The 23,319-nt window shown below is 42.7% G+C and overlaps 1 pseudogene; it reads left to right on the top strand.

Annotated features, from left to right (window-relative positions):
* LOC132388777 (gastrula zinc finger protein XlCGF26.1-like) overlaps positions 1 to 23,319 on the top strand; it is a 73,218-nt pseudogene that overhangs the window by 11,047 nt on the left and 38,852 nt on the right.

The raw sequence follows: 23,319 nt of genomic DNA, 5'->3' as shown, positions 1-23,319 counted from the left end.
TTGCTTTGGAAATTGTGGAGTGAAGCTTAACTAAACTTTACACATTTATGAGAAGCTGAGAGAAATAGAAAAGGCTAAATTCTCATATGAATGGGTCATATACCCAGAAATATTGGCTGCACTTTGGCAGGTCGAAACAGTGGAATAGACCATAAGACCATAAAATATTGATGCAGAAGTAGACCATTCGGCCCATCGAGTCTGCTCCGCCATTCAGTCATGGGCTGATCCAATTCTTCCAGTCATCCCCACTTCCCTGCCTTCACCCCATACCCTTTGATGCGCTGGCTAATCAAGAACCTACCTATCCCTGCCTTAAATGCACCCAGTGACTTGGCCTCCACAGCCGCTCATAGCAACAAGTTCCACCGATTTACCACCCACTGACTAAAGTAATTTCTCCCATCTCTGTTCGAAATGGACGTCCTTCAATTCTGAAGTCATGCCCTCTTGTCCTAGTATCCCCTATCATGGGAAATTAACTTTAACATATCTAATCTGTTCAGGCCTTTTAACATTCAGAATGTTTCTATGAGATCCCCATTATTCTCCTGAACTCCAGGGAATACAGCCCAAGAGCGGCCAGACGTTCCTCTTATGGTAACCCTTTCATTCCTGGAATCATTCTCGTGAATCTTCTCTGAACCCTCTCCAACGTCAGTATATCATTTCTAAAATAATTATCACAAAACTGAACACAATAGTCTATGTGACCTCAGGAGTGCCATATCGAGCGTCACCATGGCATCCCTGCTCTTTTTATTCTATACCTCTAGAAATTAAAGCCAACATTGCATTTGCCTTCTTCACCACAGACCCATCCTGGAAGTTAACCTTTAGGGTATCCCGCACAAGGACTCCCAAGTCCAATTGCATCTCTGCATTTTGAATTATCTCTCCATCTAAACAATAGTCTGCCCTCTTCTTTCTTCCCCCAAAGTGTAAGACCATACACTTTACAACTTTGTATTTCATTTGCCACTTCTTTTCCCATTCCCCAAACCTGAAGCCCTACCCCCTACTCAAGTCTCTCACCCACATATGAATACGCCTGATCATGCTATTCTTTCATCAATAGCACGTGGCGCAGACAGCAATCCCGAGATTACTACCCCAGAGGTCCACAGGGGCTGTGTTGGCAAAGTTTCTTTTTATGCTCTATGTCAATGCATCGAATGACAGTATTGATGGTACTGTGGCCAAATTTACGAATGAAGTCGAATATTGAAAGGACTGGATAGAGAGGTCGTGGAGGGCTATAGTATTTGGTTATCACAATGCCATAAATACAAATTAGATATAGAATTGATAGGCCTGCTCCTTGACTTGAGATTCCAAATTGGAGAATGCCGCTTTATTCAAAAAATCCTCATTGCCCACAATGATATACAGTGATTCCAACAATGGAACCCACCACTGCAGCCCCACAGTGCACTATGTACTGACTGCAAATCTACGAATTTGCATGTGAATAGCCTCCCCTCCACCAACTCCACTCTTTCTGCGTCACCAGCAGACTGGGACATCTCACATCTCGCTGCCTCCGCCAGGACATTAAACTGTGAACAACTGTGGCCGGGGACTGATCTCTGGGGTACTCCAAACGCTACCTCCTTCCAGTCTGAAAACGACCCACTCATCCAGCCACACACTACCGGCAGTTTATCGATCTCCAGCGAAACAGCCTAATCACCTACTCCTGAGGTTCAATACCCTTGCTGACTCTGAGTTTACCACCGTCAAATGCCGGGAGGGACATAATAATCAGAAAGTCTCTGGTCACAGCCGTGTAAATAAAATGTGATCTCAGTGGGTGTGTGGCGCATGCTCAGAACGCGAAGGAGACAGACAAACTGAGCCCAGTCACAGACTGATGAAGGGGAGGAATGATCCATTTTGATACAGAGAGGGAAGCAGAGAGTTTGATGTTCTGCCTGATGCCGGAACTGTGGCCAGTTAGAAGGTGAAATCTTGTTCGTCCAAATTGTTTAGAGTTGTGACAGTGCTTTTTTTTATATAAGAAGGCACCATGGAGACTAAAATTATCTGAGTTGAAATTTTGTCCTTCGCTCACTGATATGCTTTGTAAACTTTTAGCAGTGTAGGAAAGTCAAAGGATTTGTGTATTGGAATCACAAACACAACAGCTCGTTAGTTCCGCTGTATCTGTCAGTTCACCAGCGCTTGAATGCCGCCGATTCTTGAATGTGGAGGCGGAGATGCGGGAGAAGACAGCGCCCCACTCGCGACAAGGAGAGCCCGAACACGTGCCCATGTCCGTGATCTGATTGGATACATCGCCATGACGTTAATAGCAGTGTGACGTCATTCACTGGCTCTCATTTTGGAAGGGATTCAGTCGGGCATCGCAGATACACCAACAGCTTCGCTCTGGGAAGCGGCCGTTCACCTGCTCCGTGTGTGCGAAGAGACTCATTCAGTTAACCCACCTTGTGATGCTCCGGTGAGTTCACACTAAATAGAGGCCACATTTCTGTCCGGAGTGAGCAAAGAGTTTTACTCAATCATCCCAGATGCTGCAACACCAGCAACTTCACATCAGGGAGGAAGTTCAAATCAGCTCTATGTTAAATGTTTCAACATCACGGTGACTGAAGGCATCTGCGGGTTCATGAGGGACTGATACTGTCATATTCTGCAGTTCTTGCGGTTGATCATCGCACCCAGGACTGAATCCTGGTAACTGAGCATTGGAGGAGTCTGTCCTGCTGATGTTAGCCTTAAACTAGACTGATGTTTAATATTGTGGAGCTGTGAAAGATAAATCAGTTCTGTATCAGATCCCGTGTCTCAGGTACTAGAGAGGCAACTCGGCCGATCTGGTCGCTGCCCATTTTTCTGTTCCATTTCAGTACATCTACCCCTGCCGTTCCCCTCTCGCTTTCCCGGAGATTACAGGTTGTAACTAATCACCACTCTGTGGGATAGGAGATTTCTCTTGAATTTCATGGAAATATATAAATCCACAACACTTTACAGACGCTGTTGTGCCAGCCATGTATCTTACTGTAGAAACTGCTTAGAATTACCCTACCGCATAGCCAGCTATTTTCCTAAGCTCCATGTACCTATCTAAGAGTCTCTTAAAAGCCCCTATTATATCCGAATCTACCACCGTCGCTGTTATGGGATACACGTTGATATTGAGTATATTGTTTCTGGAAACCACTTTCTGCGTTAAAATAGCTGCAGATTTTTGTATACATACAAGAAAAAAAAATGAGGTGTGGACATTGAACCGCTGCTTGCAGAAATTTTTAATGGCACCCTCACTACCCATAAGAGCCTGCGCGAAAAAAAATTGACCAGCGTTGAAACACTGATGAAATGCGCAGGCGTCAGCGCTGTGACGTCTCCAAGTTTCACGCATGCACGCAGTACACAGAAGGCCTTGGAAATATCAGAGCAGGTCAGAGCGATCCTCTGACTTTTTGTCTTAAACACCGATTTCGGGTAATTCCTGAGAAATCCCAACACCATGACCCGCAATCCTGGGACAGTCCTGCCCTCTTCCATCTCTCTCAGCCCCACGATCCGTACACGGGTCCCGGGGAGCTTCCGGCTGATGAGGGAATGGGAACCGATGGATCTCTCAGACAGAGCTCAGCTCCAGCCATCTAAATGCAAGGATTAGGAACTCGGAGAAAGGGAACAAAATCTTTTACATCCGCAGTTGAAAAAATCACCTTTGTTCTGCCTCCAATCACAAGAGGAAATACTGCAGATGCTGGAAATCCAAGCAACACACACGCAATGTCGGCGGAATTCAGCATTAGTACTCTTTTCCATAGATGCTGCCTGGCCTGCTGAGTTCCTCCAGCATTTTGTGTGTGTTGCTTTCTCTACCTCCTCTTGTTCTGGACTTTTCTACCGGTGAGAGCATGTTTTGTCCCATTCTCTCTGGGTACATAATGATATCAAACACTTTTGGCCTGGGCAACAAGTAACTTTCAGATCACAAATGTGCCAGACTCCAGTGAGACAGACTACTGCCCTTCCCTTCATTTACATTGGCATTGCCATCACTGAGTTCACCACCGTCAGTCACCTGGGGGAGGGTTCAGGGGAAATATTTATGTAGAATACAGAAACTGGGGATACCTGTGTGCATGTGGTGGTGCTAAAGTTGCTGGAGAATTTACAAGTGGGAAGAAGTGGAGTGATATTTGGAAATCTGACTTTTTAAAGTGTAATTTAGCAAGCAAACCACATATGGACAATATGCAAAAGCTTTGGAAAATCCTTCATTATCCATTACAGGCCTGCTACATAGGTTGTGTGAGAGTGCAGATGAACTGGATCAAACCCAGAGGAGATCAGAGTTCCTATTGACAGTGATTTGCTAGCCGTGAAAATGAATACCTCTCTGTATAAAATTCACTGTGCACATCTTGTCACTGGGTAAAAAGTGCACAGTACAAGATTTAACTGCACACTGGTTATTACAAATTATAGGGGATATTGGAGGGAAGGAGGGGAGACCTCCAGTGTCCCTGATGCCCTCACCTACTAGATGTGCATCCAGCTGTAGCTTGTAACCCTGCTCTTTAAGGTGTTGGATCTTGAAATGGGTGAATTCCAGATCATCCAGCAGTTGGAGGGGGTGATAGTTATGACATGAAGAGAGGTGAGTTACACCCAAGGTGCAGGACATAGGAAACTGGTTGAGTGTCAAGAAGGGGAATGAGGTTAAATAGCCATCGAGAGTACTCTAGTGACCATGCCCTACAACAACGGGTGGAACACTTTAGAAACTGCTGGGGGGAGGAAAGTCAAAGGGCTGATAAGTGGATTTGTTAGTTAGGGGAGCAGAACAAGTGGCGACTAATATCTTAGTGGTAAGGCTTACTAGAGGTAGTGGGGGGTGCTGATATGGTTAAAGTAAGTTGTAGGGGGAATGGGAGCTAAAATGACAGAACAGATAGTGGAGATGGTGAATTGAATTGACTTTATTATGTGCATCCTTCATATAGATGTGTAGAAATATTTACGTTATGTTACCATCTAAATATGCAATGTGTAATTTAAATTGATTTATAATAATTAGTTTATATATAGGACAGTCAAGAAAACATAGAAATCAATTAATCTGTCTGATGGCATGGTGGAAGATGATGTCCCAGAGCTTGTTGTTCCTTTTGCTGGTTTACCATTTCCTGGATGGTAGCAGCAGCAGGAACAGTTTGTGGTTGTGGTGAATTTGGTCCCCGATATTCTTTGGGCTCTTTTTACACACCTCCATACCCCTACTATCCAGGCTCCCATCCAAACTTCTTTTAAATGGTGAAACTGTGCTCATATTCACCACTTGTGCTGGCATCTCATTCCACACTCTCACGATCATTTCAGTAAACAGCTTTTCCAAATGATTCCATTAAATTTTCACCCTCCCCACTGACCCATGACCTCTGGTTGTCATCCCACCCAACCTCAGTGGAAAAAGCTGCTGGCATTTACCCTATCTATACTCTCTTGATATTCTATACTTCTAACAAATCCTCAAAGCAATGTGTAATTTCCTTGTTTGTGTTTAGAGCCTTTTCTAGGTGTATAGGATGATGAGGGGCATTGATCGTGTGCACAGCCAGAGGTTTGTTTTCCCAGGGCTGAAATGTCTAACACGAGGGAGCTGAGTTTTAAGGTGCTTGGAAATAGATCCCGAGGGGATGTCAGGGGTAAGTTTTTTACACAGAGTTGTAGGTGCATGGAATGCACTGCCAGATATTTGCGTGAGATTGTTTTAGTTACTGTGGGGCCAGCACCCATGCAGCTCAGAGGGAACAGGGAATAATACCAATGGAGAGTCAAACAGCCAGGTCGCAGATTGGAGATGGCAGAAATGCCCCATTCTTACAGAGACAGGAAGAACAACAGAGAGTTTGATGGTCATTCCAGATACCAGCACTCTGCCCAGTCAGAAAATGATTTCTCTCTCCTGTTTAGGTTAAACCTCACTGTAGCAGTGTGATGTCAGATCACACCTTGGCAACTCAAGTGATCTCATCTGAAATGTTGTCTTAAACACTGATGGATTTTGTAAATCTTTTTACAGGTTAAAAATGGCAAGGAATTTGTCTACGGGAATCTCGAACACAAAACACCAGTTTTGCTGTCTCTGTCCAGATACATAAGAAGTGGAGCAAGGGATTCAGTCGATCATCCTTCCTGCTCAGACTGTGGGGAGGGATTCACTCGGTCATCTGAACGACTGGCACACCGGTCATTTTAAACAGGTGAGGAACCCTGTTAAAATCTGCTCATCTGCTCAGACAGTGGGAATGGATACAGTTGGTCATTTTATCTGAAGGGACATCACCAAGTTGACACTGGGACAAGGCCATTCACCTATTCTGTGTGTGAGAAGGGATTCAGTCGGTCATCCCACCTGTGGACACACCAGTCAGATCACACTGGGCAGAGGCTGGTCCTTTGCTGAATTTGTGGAAGGACTCACTCGGTCATCTGACCTAATGGTTCACTAGCAAATTCACTCCGGGGAGCGGCCGTTCACCTGCTCAGACTGTCGGAAGGGATTCACTTGGTCATCCACCCTAATGGCTCACCAACAAGTTCACACCGGGCAGTGGCGGTTCACCTGCTCGGACTGTGGGAAGGGATTCACTTGGTCATACCAACTGAAGGTACATCAGAGAGTTCACACTGGAGAGAGCCCGTTCACCTGCTCGGACTGTGGGAAGGGATTCACTTGCTCATCTGAACTGAAGGTACATGAGAGAATTCACACTGGAGAGAGGCCATTCACCTGCTCAGACTGTGGGAAGGGATTCACTCGGTCATCCACCCTAATGGTACACCAACGAGTTCACAACGGGCAGCGGCCATTCACCTGCTCGGACTGTGGGAAGGGATTCACTTGCTCATCTGAACTGAAGGTGCATCAGCGAGTTCACACTGGAGAGAGGCCATTCACCTGCTCAGACTGTGGGAAGGGATTCACTCAGTCATTTAAGCTGAAAGTACATCAGCGAGTTCACACTGGGGAGCGGCCATTCACCTGCTTAGAGTGTGGGAAGGGATTCACTCAGTCTGCCCACCTACGAGCACACAGGTCAGTTCACACTGGGGAGAGGCTGTTTACCTATTTGTACTGTGGGGAGGGATTCATTTTGTCAACTCAGCTACTGAGACACCAGTCAGTTCATAGTGGGGAGAGGTCATTCACCTGCTCAGACTGTGGGAAGGGATTCATTCAGTCATACAACCTAATGGCTCACCAGCGAGTTCACACCGGGGAGCGGCCGTTCACCTGTTCGGACTGTGGGAAGGGATTCACTTGCTCATCTAAACTGAAGCTACATGAGAGAGTTCACACTGGAGAGAGGCCATTCACCTGCTTAGACTGTGGGAAGGGATTCATCACATCATCTCAACTGAAGGTACATCGAAGAGTTCACACTGGGGAACGGCCATTCATCTGCTCAGAATGTGGGAAGGGATTCACTCAGTCATGTCATCTAAAGGCACATCAGCTAGTTCACACCAGAGAGAGGCCATTCACCTGCTCAGACTGTGGGAAGGGATTCACTGGGTCATCCCAACTACAAGCACACCAGTCAGTTCACACTGGGGAGAAGCCATTCACCTGCTCAGTCTGCGGGAAGAGATTCAGTCAGTCATCTAATCTGAAGGTACACCTGCGAGTTCACACTGGGGAGAAGCCATTCACCGTCTGAAGCCTGAATTTTACCTCTGCATAGACGCTACTTGTGTGTTCTTGTGCCTGTGTCACTCTGCCAAAACGCTAGTTGGCATTGGGGTTCTGTGGTACTATGTTGCAGTGACTCGTGCTGAGTTGGGAACGATGGCGACTGCTGACTACATCTTGTTGGAGTTGGAACTAATCGATGTTGAACAAGAGTTACTTTTATTGAAATTACTGCAGCGCAGGAAAGAGAAGTTTTCCCATTACTTTGTGCAGTCCACAATGTCCAAACCGATGTTTGTGGAAATTTCTTTGCACGAATTTGATGCCATTTTCAAGTGTTTATTCTCTGCCGTTGAAGAGTCATGCAAATGTACATATTTTCTGACTACATCACTTAACCTTTCCTCGACTTGGTCCACTTCCCAACTTCGAAGCAACTGGAAATTCATAGGAGGAAACTGGCTGCTGCCAAGTGAACCATTCACAGTTCTTGCGGTCTGTGTCACCACGACGCATAGCTACATTTTTGGGAATGTGCACGTTAGGCCTCATCAGGTAAAAGACTTTCTTGGAGGCGCTACATGGAGTGGGTAGCTTTCGGGCCTTGCTCCACTGATTTTATATTTACTTACCACCCCTTTAATATCCTTACCAAAGTGTTTATAACAATTTTATATGTTTGAATTTGAATTTTAATCGACTGAAATGGCTTATAGAGGAAGAAAGGTATTAGCTGAAGGCGAGGAAACTGGCAATGGAAATGGGAAGAAAGAAGATGTCTTTGAACAGCCTAAGGAGTGTCAACTTACTTTACAGGCTATCTCGAATCTTTTGGATGAAAAACTTGATAAAAGGTTTAGTACCTTGGAAGTATGGTTCAAGGAGAGCTAAGGTGGATTGGCAACACTTGAAAAGAAGAATGAAAAACAGCAGTGACAAATTTCAGTGCCTTATAAGCTGGAAAACAGAGAGATCACAAATTGAATTCTTTGGAAAAGAAACAAACTTCGATCACTCATACATTGGAGCAGAATAAAGTCAAGATTATTGATTTGGAGAGTCGAAGCCACAGACTGAATTTGCGAATAATAGACACAGTGAGGACATTGAGAGCTGGGATCTTACTCAGTTTTTTTCTCAATTCTCAATGGAGGTCTTTGGCTCGGAGGTTTTTCTTCTCTTCATGCGCTCGACCGTGCACAACGGGCGCTGAAACCAAAACGATCGAAAGGGTTAAAACCGCGTCATGTAATTCTTCGATGTCACAATGTGAATACTAAGGAGCTCTTCATTCGGATTGCTCGTCAGAAAGGAGTTACTGAGCATGAGCATCTTAAGTTTCATTTTGTTGAAGATTGTTGTCCTCAGGTTATGCAAGAAAGATCGCATTTTAAAATGGTGATGTCAGAATTATATCAGAGGAATCTTCCTCCGGCTTTGTTATATCCCTTTCACCTAAGGGTTGTTCTGCCTGACAAATCATTCAAATGCTTTAAATCCGTGAATGAAGCAAAACAATGTCTTGAAGATCTAAGCTTGAACGCAAATGTCTAATGTTTTGAAGATCAATATTTGAGCATGGATGACTATGAAATTTACCGTTCCTTTATGTCTGTGTATCTGGTTTATTAGTTGATAACCAGCTTATAGATTTGGACACTTTAGAACTTTGCCCTTGGGTTGATTACAGTCGCACTGTGTTTTGACGTTCGGATGTTTATTATGTTTCCATGTTAAAGTTCCTTTATTTTTCCTTCATTGTTTTACTTTTTTTATTTTTAATTGTTTGCTTTTGAAAATCATTAAGACTTTGACTTGCTGATTATTTTGTTTTTCTTGAAATATTATTAAGATTGATTTTGTGTCATTTTTTAAGACCTTTTCTTTTAAAATGGTCTGCAATTGGCTGTTTTTCTCTAACATCTGCTTGACATTCCTCTCGTAATGTTTTGACAATGGGTGGTTTGTTTTTTTATTTTTTTTAATTTGGAGATTTGCCCTCAAGGGAGACGGGGGTAGGGAGGTTCTTAGATAGTTGTCTGGCTGTCTATTGGCCAGGTTTTTGGTCTTTGTGGGTTGGGGGGGGGGTAGGGCTATTTTTAGACTAGTATTTTTTTTCTTTTGGGCTGAACTGAAACTACAAAAATGTCTGTATTGTCGTAACTTCCGTTTCCTCTTTAAACTATTTTCCCTCTTCCTAATTCGTGAGTTTCCTATGCAATATGGTTAACCCTTTACATACTACATTGTTTATTTAAGGAAAATGGATATTCTTAATTAATTTTGTCATTATTAATTTTGTTTCATGGATCGGTTTGAATCATCCAATTAAATGGAAGAAGATTTTTAGTTTTTCATAGACTGAATACTCAGATTACTTTTGCGCAGGAGACTCATGTGAGTAAGGAGGATAATCAGCGCTTCTTTAGGTTTCGGAAAGTTTCACTCTAACTCATCGACTAAGGTGAAAGGTGTTTCTTTTTTTTATAGACTCCTAGATTTGATTTGTTCACTATGATACAATTTCAGACCAATATGATAGACTTCTATTAAACATCGGTTAATTTTATGACAATAAATTAGTTTTGGTTAATATTTATGCACAAAATACTGACTATCCTGAATTCTTTAAGCACTTTTTTGCAATTCTTCCCAATTTATATGAATATATGGTAATAATGGGTGGATCTTTTAATTGTTGTCTGAAACGTATGATGGATAAGTCTGTGCCTAATCAGGTACTTACAAACAAATCTGATATTTTTATTAATTCCTTCTTAGTTGACTCTGGAATTTTAGAAATTAGGAGGTTTTTACATCCTAATGAAAAAGAGCTCTCTTTTTTCTCATGTATATCATAATTACTCTAGATTCCTTTACACCTTTATTGATTCTCGGTTAGTTTCATTTGTCACTGCCTGTGAATATGATACAATTGCCATTTCAGATCACGCACCTTTGAAATGATCAGTTAACTGATGTAACCTTTGGTACTAAACAATGGCGTTTCAACTCTATTTTACTTCAGGGCTTAAATTTTATTAATTTCATTAAAGGACAAATTGCCTTTTTCTTTTCAACTAACTCAACGGAAGAAATTTTCAATGGGATATCATGCGATGCCTTTAAAACATATATCCGAGGGTAAATTATTTCACACTCTGCTGGATTGAAAAAAATAATTTCAAATTAATAATGAAATAAGTACGTTGGTTGATAAGATTAAAGAAATTGATAGAAAATATTCCATTGCTCCCGAATTGAATCTTTATAAAGAGAGAGTTGAACTTCAGATGCAACATCATTTGTTATTAACATCGCCGATTGAAAATCAGATACTTTATATATTTGGTGATAAATTGGGTAAATTATTGGCTAACCAATTAAAAGCTGCTTTGGCAAAACTTCAGATGAATAGGGTTCTTCAACAGGATAGTACTTTGACGATTGACCATGATGAAATTAACAATTTTTTTCAAGAATTTTATACCAATTTATACCAATCAGAATTTCCTGATGATTCTACCATATTGCAAGAATTTTTATGGAAATTAAATATTCTGAAATTATCAGTTGATGAACATTTAGTATTAGACACACCCGTTACTGAAGAGGAAATAAAGAAAGCAATTTATTCAATGAATTCTGGTAAAGCACCTGGTCCGGATGAGTATACAGCTGAATTTTTAAAGTGCTTTATTTGTACATAAATTTCCACAAACATTTTATGAAAAATCTATTTATTTAATTCCCAAAAATGATAATGATCTCACTGAATGTGCATCAGACAGACCTATATCTTTGTGAATGTTGAATCTAAAATCCTTTCTCAAATATTAGCAATTAGATTGGTGAAGATATTGCCACAAATTGTATCCAAGCATCAGACAGGATTTATTAAAATCATTATACACATTTTAATGTTTGGAGGTTAATGAACATTGTCTACACTACTTTATCTAAGACACCAGAATGTGTTATCTCGGTCGATGCTGAGAAGGCGTTTGATACATTTGAATGGGAATATTTGTTTAAAATACTTGAGAAATTTACTTTCAGCCCAAAATTTATATCTTGGATACAATTGATATAACATATACCTTTGGCTTCTGTTTCACTAATAATCAGAGATCCCCTTTCTTTAGGCTTCTCCAAGGTACTAGACAAGGCTGTCCTTTGAGCCCCTTACTGTCAGATATTGGCCTGGAGCCCTTGGCAATTGCTATTCGTGATTCACCCAATATATTTGGTGTTACTCATGGAAATGGGACGCGTAAAGTATCACTATATGCAGATGACCTGTCGCTATATATTTCTAATCCAGAGAAATCCATTCCTGCAGTAATAACACAACTTGCTCAGTTTAGTAGTTCTTCTGCTTATAAACTGAATCTTAATAAAAGTGTGCTTTCCCCATTAAATATGCAAGTCTCAATTTACAGACAGTTACCATTTAGATTGCTTGCTGATTATTTTATTTATTTGGGTGTTAAAATTACTAAGAAACACAACGATTTATTTAAAGTTAATGTTAACCCTTAATTGATCAGGCTAAACAATTGTTTACTAAATGGTCCCCATTGTCCTTATCCTTGATTGGTTCCATTAATGCTATTAAGGTGATTATTTTACCTAAATTTCAGTACCTATTTCAGGTGGTATCAATTTTTATCTCTAACATTTTTTATATTATTGATTCTAAAATTTCTGCATATGGATGGCAGAATAGAAATCCCGGGTTAAATTAGACATATTTACAGAAATCAAAAAAAGGAAGGCGGCTTGGTTTTGCCGGATCCTAGATTTTATTATTGGGCAATTAATATTCGATATTTAATGTTTTGGACACAAGAGTTGGATGAACCTTGAGCGTGAGTCTCGACAGGAGTTTTCATTGGCTTCTATTTTAGGGGCTGTGGTTCCCTTTGCACTTACCAAATTTAATAAGCAAATGGAAATTACAATAATTAAGCATACAATAGGAATATGGTTTCATTTTTGGTAATTTTTTGGACCAAATAAATATATACTGTCGAGTTCTATTATATCTATTTTTTTTTCAAACATTTAAATTGATCAAGCTTTTCTTTTATGGAAAACAAAGGGGAAATTATGTTTTCGTGACTTATTTATGGATGATTGTTTTATTTCTTTTGAACAGTTTTCTAAAATATATAATTCGCCTAGATCACACTTTTTCAGATATTTACAGATTAGAAACTTTTTGAATGTTATTTTACCTTCTGTTCCGATATCACATCAAATTGAAATTACGGGGAAAAAAAGTTCAAATCCACATCAGAAGAGCTTATTATCATTTATTTATGATTTAATTATGAAAATACACTTGGATACTTCTGATAAAATTAAGAATGAGTGGAAAAGAGAACTTCGGATACCTTTACCTATACAGAAATGAGAGAAAATTCTTGAACTAGAAAATACCTCTTCAGTGTGTGTCAGACATGCCTTCATGCAATTTAAGGTCGTTCATCGGCTCATATGTCCAAGGATAAGTTAGCACATTTTTACTGCCATTAAATCCTGTTTATGATGGATGTAATTCCGAGGTAGATTCCTTGACACATATGTTCTGGTCTTGTCCTCTTCTAAAAAAATATTGGAAGGATATTTTGAGATATTATCTCAGTAGTTCTGCGTATTGATTTACAACCACATCCTACTACCGCAATTTTTGGACGACCGGTGATGGACTCTAGTCATTTATCCTCGTCAGCTTGTCGTCTAATTGCATTTGTTACATTAACGGCCAGCAGATCTACTTTACTTAAATGGAAAGATTCCAATCTCCCTACTACATTTGAATGGTTTTCCCAAACCATAACATGTCTAAACTTGGAAAAAATTAGGAGTGGTACTGTGGATCCTTCGGTTGAATCTGAAGAGACTTTGAGGCCATTTGTTCAATATTTTCATATGATGTAAGTTGACCCTTCCCGAATCTTGTGTAATAAGTTTTTGTTCTTGTATAGACGAGCGGAGTTAACGCCAAATAATTTCAGCCGTTGTAATATGACAGCCCAATTCTGTCTTTTTTTTTAAGTTTAGTGTTTTTTCTAGTTTACGATTTTTTTCTCCTTATATAATATCTCTTTCATGGTTAGTTGCTATGCGATTAGGAGGTTAAACTAAATTTGTCATTTGAAATCTGTGCTTTTACGTGTCAACCGTTATTAATGTAATCCCGATCTCTTTGTATCGTTATATAATTGCTATGCTTATTAAATTTGAAACTTAATAAAAAGATTGAAAAAGAAAAGGAAACTGGCTGCTACTAAGTGGACCAATCACAGTTCTTGTCGTCTGCGTCGCTGTGATGCGTAGTTGCATTTTTAGGAATGTGCGCATTAGGCTACGGCATACAGTACAGCCGAGGGTGCAGCGTCGGGTACGCGGCCAAGTAGAGCCTACGGCGTAGACTCGACGGAGAAGAATGATTCTGGCTTCAATGTGTGGGAAGGGATTCACTTGGTCATTTCAACTACAGAGACACCAGCGAGTTCACACTGGGTAGAGACTAATCACCTGTGCAGACTTTATCAGGAGATTTTCACAGCCAAATCAACCAAAAGTGCATCATTCAGTACACACTGTGGAGAGGTTGTTTATCAGCTGTGAATGAGGGAAGCTATTCACTCATTCATCTAACCTTACGTAACGATCGCTTCAGCTGGCAGTTTAATATACGGGGTGATAGCCCCCTCCCCCACCCCAGCCCGAGCAAACTTAGGAACTCTCATTTGGGTGAATGCTGTGTGATGTGTCCCATGTTGCAGATCAGTACCCCGAAGTAACAAACGATGCACAATATGCAATTAAACGATTGAGCTCTATAATACTTATTTTGACTATAGGGTTAGTAAAGAAACTGAAAAAAAAGGAAAAAGGGCCCGCTCTCTCCATTCACGTCTTCTCATCTCTCGCCAGCAAAAAACCGTGAAAATCTCTCTTCCAGGCTCACAAGAAAGAATATTTCTGTCATTGCATAGTCCCACACTCGAAAACCCTATTTCCTCTAGTCTTACCCTAAACATTGCTGCTACAGAGAAACCATTACCTCAGCAGCGAAACATTACAGAGAGGCCGTTACTTTAGAAGTGAAACCTTACTGCGTGTTACACTTACCACACACTACCGGTTCACACTGGGAGAACGTTTCAATCAGCTGCATGCTGAATATTTATTCATCAGCGTTGCTGAATGCAAATTCGAGAGTGAGTGTCGGTGCTGAACTCTGCAATTATTGCTGCTGCTCACCAGGCATGGGAGGCGTTTCTTCTGCTGCATAGTCACCTTTAATGGGACTAGACCTGTGACAAATAAATCAACTCTATATTAAACACTGTCTCCGGTACTTAGTGAATTTATAACACACCTAGTGTACAGCAGAGAGTCAACTCAGGCCGGCTGGACCTTGCCAGTGATTCTGTTCCACAGCAGATCTTTCAAATCCTCCCCTGTTGTTCACCTCTCACTGTCCCTGTGAATGAGGTCCAAACAGTCACCACTCTGTGGGTGAAAGGTTCCGCTTGAATATCCTGCAGTCTGAAGAAGTCGAGCTGACTGCAGTTCTGTCTGAGATGTTCCTCGCCCCTCAAATCTCTATGCATCACAAAGAGGAAGTAGTATTCTAAAGCTAAGTTGACAAAACCGTGGCTATTAAGAAAAACCAAACAGAGGGCATAGAGCAAAAATCACTAATATGTTGAAGGATTGAGAAGATTTTAAAAACCAACAGAATGCAACTAAAATAATTAAGAAGGAAAAGATGGAACACTTCAGTGAGCTAGCCGGTAATATTAAAGAGGATACCAAATGTTTCTTCAGGTAATTATAGTGTAAAAGAAAGGCGGAAGCGGATGTCGAACCACTGAAAAATTATGATGGAGAGGTAGTAATGGGCTCGGAGTGCAAGGTCATGCCAGATGAACTGAATAAGTCTTGTACATCACTCCTCTCGAAGACACCGGCAGGAATACGGAAGGACCAGATGTCAGTGGTCAGAATGTGTAAAGTTACGTTACTCGGGAGAAGGTTCTTGGAAACAGAGATGGTCTGAAGGTAAACAGGTCACCTATACCATATGGTATACACCCCAGAGATCTGAAGGAGGTGGCTGAAGAGATGTGGAGGCATTAGCAATGATTTTTCGAGGATCGTTAAGGAAATAAAATCCTAAGAAGTTTTTTTTTCCACCTTCACTACTCCCCCTCTCGCAGTTTCACCTATCACCGACCACTTACTCTACCCTTTTCACCCCCGCAGTTCTTCCTCTGACGTCTCATGTTTTCCCCCCAGTCCTGATGAAGGGTGTCGGCCCGAAACGTCGACTGTTTACTATTTCCCATATATGCTGCCTGGCCTCCTAGGGTCCTCCAGCATTTTGTGTATGTGTTGCTTGGATTCCCAGCATCCACAGAACGTTGCAGTTGATACAGATAAGAGACAGATAGTTTGGAGCAAAGCTGCAGTCTGTAAAAGGTCTTCGATAGGTTTGGAGAACGGACAACGAAGTCGTGGATGAAATGTACGGAATTGTACAGTGTATGCAAATGTACGGTCATGTACAATTGTGGAAGGAATAAGGACGTAGAGAAAAAATAAATAAATGGGAGAAATTTCAAAAATCAGAAGTGCATAAATACTTGGGAATCCTTGAGCAGGAGTCCTTAAAGGTTTGCTTGCAGATTGAATCGATGAAGGATGACAACTGTAATGTTAGCATATAATAACAAGGGCGTGACACTGTAGCTTTAAAACGCATTGGTCAGATCGCTGTTGGTGAATTGTGAACTGTTTACAACCTGCGAAAACAGATGTGCTCGTATTGGAGCGGGTCCGGAGAACGTTCACGGGAATGCCGGGCCTTCCAGTTCACGGGAATGCCTTCTGCCGACTGCGTAGGATGACGAGTCTATCGGGACCCTGAGGACTTGCGGAAACTGTGTGGTGGTTTCTTTTCAACTTATAGTCTGTTAACATCTTTGGACTATTTTTACTGTACCCATGGTCTGTTTTTTTTTAATCAATTTGATGTTGTCTGCACTGTTGTAACTATACATTAGATATAACTATGTGTAACTATGTGGTTTTGTGTAGGTCTTGTAGCTTTAGTTTTTGGTTTGTTGGGTGGTAGAGTTGGTCTCTTGGTGTGTCTGGGTCGTCTTGTTTTGTCTGGTGGGTTTGGTTCTCCTTTCCGGGAAACGCGCTAAGAAGGTAGTGCGATATTAATACGCAGCCGCCTCTCTGGACTCTGGAATTGGGGATTACCAAATATTATGTAGATTTTCTGGTGTAGTCTGTTTTGTCGTGTGCTTTTTGTGATATCATTCTGGAGAGACTTTAGTAATGCAGCTCTGACGTCATTTCCGCCCGGAGAGGGCGGGCGCTAAGGATTAAATGCCAGCGCCGCGAGGTTTGAATAAACTAGTCTCAAAATGACTTACTGAATGCGTGTCGGTGTCTCTCGCTCTGTATGTAGTACATCGCTACATTGGTGACCCCGACGGTCCAAACGGAATTTGGACCAAAGATGACCGACTCTTCATCTATTCACGCAGTTTCCACTGAATCCAGCAACGCTGCGAATTATTGTTGGTCACTTAAGCGAAAAGCCTCGGATACTGAGTACAAATGAAAACCATTAACAAAATATTTTTAACTTAGTTGCACTATTGCAAAGCATCAGCACCATTATGCAATTAAATATAATATATTCAGTAAAAGTTAATTTGTCGTTTTTCCAAATTCCTACCTGATACAAGTAGTCTGAAATTATATTTGTGTTAATCGTCAAGCAGTCTATCATAAACAAAACAATTCTGAGGAAGCAACACTTTAAAAAAATGTTGTCCAGTGAGATGACAGGACAGTTAGTCTGAGCTCAGTGGTCAGGAATATGTCCGGGTGTATTAAGGGTGAGTGTTTTGGGTACTGTAATTGGGGAGGATGATGAAGTTGGACAAAGTCAGCAGGATTCCTTTACAGGAAATAGTGTCTGACAAATCTCTTGGAATATTTTGAGGAAATAACAGGCAAGATAGATAAAGCAGAGGCAGTGGATGTTGTTTGCTTGGATTTTCAGATGATCTTTAACAAGGTACCCCATGCAAGGCTGGTTCAGAGAGCAAGGAGACATGGGATCCAAGAGGACGTTGCTTTGTGGATCCAGAACTGGCTTGCCACAGAATGCAAAGAGTGGTTGTAGACGGGTCATATTCTGCATGGAGGTCGGTGACCAGTGGGGTGCCTCAGGGATCGGTTCTGGGACCCCTACTCTTTGTGATTTTTATAATTGACCTGAATGAGGAAGTGGAGGGATGGTTTATTAATTTTGCTAATGCCACAAATGTTGTGGGTGCTGTGGATCGTTTTAAAAGGATGATAGAGGTTACAGTGGGACATTGACAGGATGCAAAACTGGGCTGAGAAGTGGCAGATGGAGTTCAACCTAGATAAGTGTGAGGTTGTTCATTTTGGCAGAATACAGCATTAATGGTAAGACTCTTGACAGTGTGCAGAATCAAAGGGATCTTGGGGTTCCAGTCCATAGGACACTCAAAGCTGCAACACAAGTTGACTCCGTGGTTAAGAAGTCGTACGGCGCATTGGCCTTCATCCACCATTGGACTGAGTTTAAAAGTCGTGACTTACTGTTGCAGCTATATAGGACCCTGATCAGACGCATTTTGGAATATAGTGCGCAGTCCTGGTCGCCTCACTACAGGAAGGACGTGGAAGCCATAGAAATGTTGCTGAGGCGATTTACAACGATGTTGCCTGGATTGAGGAGAATTCCTTATGAGAAGAAGTTGAATGAACTCGGCCCTTTCTCCTTGGAGTGACGGTGGATGAGAGATGACCTGATAGAGGTGTACAAGATGATGAGAGGCATCGATCATGGGGTTTGTCAGAGGCTTTTCCCCAGGGCTGAAATGACTACACGAGAGGGCACAGTTTAAATGTGCTTGGAGGTAGGTACAGAGGAGATGTCAGGGGTAAGATTTTTACGCAGAGAGTGGTGAGTGTGTGGAATGGTCTGCCGGTGGTGGTGGTGGAGGCCGAAATGAGAGGGTCTTTTAAAAGACTCCTGGATAGGTATATGGAGCTCAGAAAAATAGAGGGCTATGAGTAAGCCTAGGTATTTCAAAGGTTTGGCACAGCTTTGTGGGACGAAGGGCCTATACTGTGCTGCAAGATTTTCATGTTTCTATGTTTCCAAGTTGCTGCATGTGAGGCTGCCTAACAAGATGACAGCTCATGGAATTACAGGAAAGAGACGTGTTTGGATCGAAGATTGGCTGACTGACAAGGGAGAAAGCGTCAGAATAATATGGGCATTTCTGTTTTGCTGTCGTATCTCATGGTGTTCTGTAGGGGTCAGTATTGAGACCGCATCGTTTCATGTTAAATCTGAATGATATGGATGACGGCATTGATACCTTGGTGACGAACTTTGCAGTTGATACAAGGATACGTACGGGGCAGGTAGTTTCGAGAGAAGTGGGAGTCTGCAGAAAGACTTCGATAGGTTTGGAGAACAGGCAACGAAGTGGCGGATGTAACACGGTGTATGCAAGGGAACGGTCATGTACAATTTGTAGAAGGAATAGGGGCGTAGAAAAAAAATGGGAGAAAATTCAAAAATCAGAAGAGCATAGGTACTTGGGAGTCCTTGAGCAGGAGTCCCTGTTGTTTTGCTTGCAGATTGTGTTGATTAAGGATGGCAACAGTAATGTTAGCATATAATAGCAAGGATGTGACACTAGCTTTAAAACGCATTGGTCAGATCGCTCGGTGTATTGTGAGTTGTTTCCGACCTGTTATCTGAGAAAATGCTACTCTCGTATTGGAGCTGGTCCGGAGAAGTTTCACGAGGGTGATTCCAGGAATGCAATGGTTAAGTATGAGGAGCATTAGACGGCTTTGACCCTGTACTCGCTGGTCTGGAAGAGAGAGAGGGGATCTCAATGAAGACTATTAAATATTGAAAGGCATAGACAGAGTGGCTGTGAAGAAGATGCACCCTGTACTGTGTGAATCTGGGACCAGAGGACAGCCCTCAATGTATAGGGCATCCACTGACAGCAGAGATGAGGAGGAATTTTAATCTTTAGAATTCATTCCCATGAACGGAGTAGCGGTCAAGTCATTGAGTGTATTTTAAATGGATGTTCAAAGATTATGGGGAGAAGGCAGGAGAATGGGGTTGAGAGATAATCAATTGGACACGAAGGAATGGCGGAGCAGAGTCGATTGGCTGAGCAGCCTCTGTCTGATATCTCATGGCTCATGGTCTGAAGAAGAGGCCAATGAGGTTTCATTAGGATTAGGGTATTCGCGCCTGGATTATTGTATTCAGTTTTGGTCATTCTGCACAAAATGCTGGTGGAACACAGCAGGCCAGGCAACATGTAATGGGAGAAGCACTGTCGACTTTTCGGGCCGAGACCCTTCGTCACTGACAGTGCTTCTGACAGTGCCACCAGCATTTTGTGTGTGTTGTTTGAATTTCCAGCAGCTGCAGATTTCCTCCTGTTTGGTCATTCTGCTACAGGAGAGAGGACGTCATGCTGGAATGAGTGCAGGGGAGGTTTACGAGAATGGTGCCGGTACTCGAGGGACTGAGTTCTGGAGAGAGGTTGGACAGGTTGGGATTTCACACCTTGAAGTGCAGGAGATTGAGGTGACCTTATGCAGGCGTTCCAAACCATGAGGGTACAGAAATGGGGTATATGCGCAGTCCTTTTCCCCACCTTTGTGGAATCAACAATCAGAGAGCACTGGTTTAAGTTGAGAGAGGATTGATTTAATACGGATCCCAGAGGGAAATTATTAATCCACTCTCCCTTCCGGTTCATTGTTTAACTAACACGATGAGCGCACTCTCAGGTTGGAGGAGCAACACCTCATATTACATCCGGGTAGTTTACTCCTCAATGACATGAACATCGATATCTTTAACTTCTACCTCTACCTTTTTTTTTCATCAACCCACACGCCCGTCTCCTCCATCCTGTCTCCACTCTTCCCCACTGCGGATTGTCTCTCTCTCGTTCCGCTTTTACTTTTTCCCCCCATTATCCACTCTCCTATCCTATCAGATTCCTTTTTGTTCAACCCTTTGCATTTTCCACCTGCCAGCTCACAGCGTCTCACTTCATCTCCCTCCTCCCCCACCCACTCACCTTCACTTTTATCAGGCTTCACCTATCACCTACCAGCTTGGACACTTTCCACTCCCCGCACCATCTTATTCCGGCTTCTCCGCACTTCCAGTCCCGATGAAGGGTCTCGGCAGGAAATCTCTGTTTTGCTTTATCCCCCTCTATAGAAGCTACCGGACCTCCTAACTTCCTACAACATTTTGTGTCTGTTACTCTGCATCTCCAACATCTGCAGAATCTCATCGGGACAGAGTGCAGAAAGCAGAGACTACATCGGGTCTCACTAATGTCGAGGAGGCCACAACTGGAAAACTGGAAACAGTAGATGACCACAACAGTCCCGATGTTGAGAAGTTGCCTCATATAGAAGGACAGTTTGGGACCCTGACTCGTGATGAGGAGAGAGGTTATCGGCAGGTCTGGCACTTCATCCACTTGCAGTTGGCTTCCAGCCCCGACACCCCTCCTTATCGCTGTAAACCTCCCCCTTTTGTGGACAACACTGTCACTTGGTGGTAATTTGCCGCAATAACAGGACACACTGATTTGTGGACTCCATTGTCACCAGGTGGCGCTCTGCCGCAATAACGCTGAGAGACAGAAATGTGACGCTCAGCTGCTGAAATGTTTATTCAAGATTCAGGGTTGCTTAATTCCATTTTCAGCAGACACGTGTAAATGAGGTCGAAATAATTATTACTCCGGCTCCAGAGCAACACAACAACACAACAGTAACAACAGATTATATACCGTGCACGGATTGATTGTATGTTCATAAAGTGAACAAAAACGGGGTGGGTGAAGAAGGATACCTATGGTCCACACTGTCAGGGTGTTGTTTACCGGGAGACAAAGACTGCAGGGACGAAAGGTTTTCTGTTGGCTAATACACTGTGTGTGGACCCCGCTGGCAATTCTGGTGTTGTGACCCGAATCGAGACAAACACCACGCTGCCCACTCCACCAACAACACGGCACAGCCGGACACATAACAGGGGACTTTACATCTCACAACACTGGATTGAGTGATGAAACCCGTGATTAATGTTGTTGTCCCTCCGAAATCATAAGGAACGCCCAATAAGGTGCTTTTAAATGTGAGCGCACCACCACAGGTGACGTCACGACGACCCCCCCCCCCCCCCCCCCCGCTCCTGACACCGTGATCTGCCCTCACGTGCGCGGTGTCGTCCACCCGTCGCAGAGGCGGACAAGCTGAGAGGGTGTTACCCCCACTCCAACCTCGAACTCCCCATCACAGCAGAGTAAATGTCCGCTTTCTGATTTATTTTAATTTCCCTCCGAGGGAAGTTGGGGCGTTTGTGAAGCGTCTCCTGCGGCCGGAGTCTGATGTATCGCCTCGAAGTAAGAGGAGACCGTTCGGCCCGTCGGTTTGATGCCGGTTCCGCGGGGAGGGAGAGGAGGGATTTTATTGATAGGAAAAAGATGGTGTGAGAGGGGCGGACAGGATGTTTGTCCCGGTGGAAATCTGTGGAACCGTCTGAGCACACGGTGGTGGCGAGCAGAGGGATTCACACATGGGGGCAAACACCGGCAAACTTTTGACATGCAAGTGGGGCCAATGATTCGGGAAACGTGACAATTATGCGTGTTTTGTTGAGATTGTACTTGGAATCCCACTCCCCATACTAACAGGGTTATATACACCAAAGAACGAACTGTCGGAGGAACTCAGTGGGTCGGGCAGCATCTGTGGAGAGAAATGAACCGTTAACATTTCAGGCTGAGACCTTCCTTCTGGACTGAGAGTGGACAGAAATAGTCAGAAAAAAGAGGTGAGGGGTACGGATTGGGCAAGAGATGTGGAGTGAGAGTTGGATATATGCGACGGAGGAGGTGGGAAGGTGGAAATAGTGACGGGGTGCAGGGTGAGTGGTTGAGGCAACACGGGGCAGAAGAAAATGGAAATTAATTCCACAGAGGATTAACAAAGAGGTTAGAGAATGTTTGTTATAGAGAGTGCAATGAAGATTCACCAGACTGATCCCTGGAGTGGTGGGGTCATCATATGAAGAAAGATCAAATGTGATAACCCTTTCATTTAGAGAATTGAGGACTGAGAGGTGAACATTGAAATGCACAACATCATTACCGATTGAACCAGGGATCCCAGTCTCTGCAAAAGGGAGTGGATGCCTAGATTATATTAAAAAAAAACTCATGTATTTTTTTTTAACGTTACCTGCTCTCCCAGTTTTACACTTACCCTGGTCCTTCACACACCCTTACACCTTAAGATTCAGCCCAGTAGCAACAGTCAGCAATTCATTCATTTTGGCTTTTACTAATGCCTCAGGGGTTGGCGTTTCCAGAAATTTATCAGTATCCATTGCTGCTGATTTCCACACACAAATAAATCAAAAGGGATTTCCCCAATCAAATCGATAATAAATCGATCAATAGACCCCAAATTTGGTCCTATCC

Source organism: Hypanus sabinus, unplaced genomic scaffold (assembly GCF_030144855.1).
Source record: "Hypanus sabinus isolate sHypSab1 unplaced genomic scaffold, sHypSab1.hap1 scaffold_406, whole genome shotgun sequence".
Lineage (NCBI taxonomy): Eukaryota > Metazoa > Chordata > Chondrichthyes > Myliobatiformes > Dasyatidae > Hypanus > Hypanus sabinus.
The sequence above is the reverse complement of the archived record's forward strand: the minus strand, read 5'-3'. Positions and strand labels throughout refer to the sequence as shown.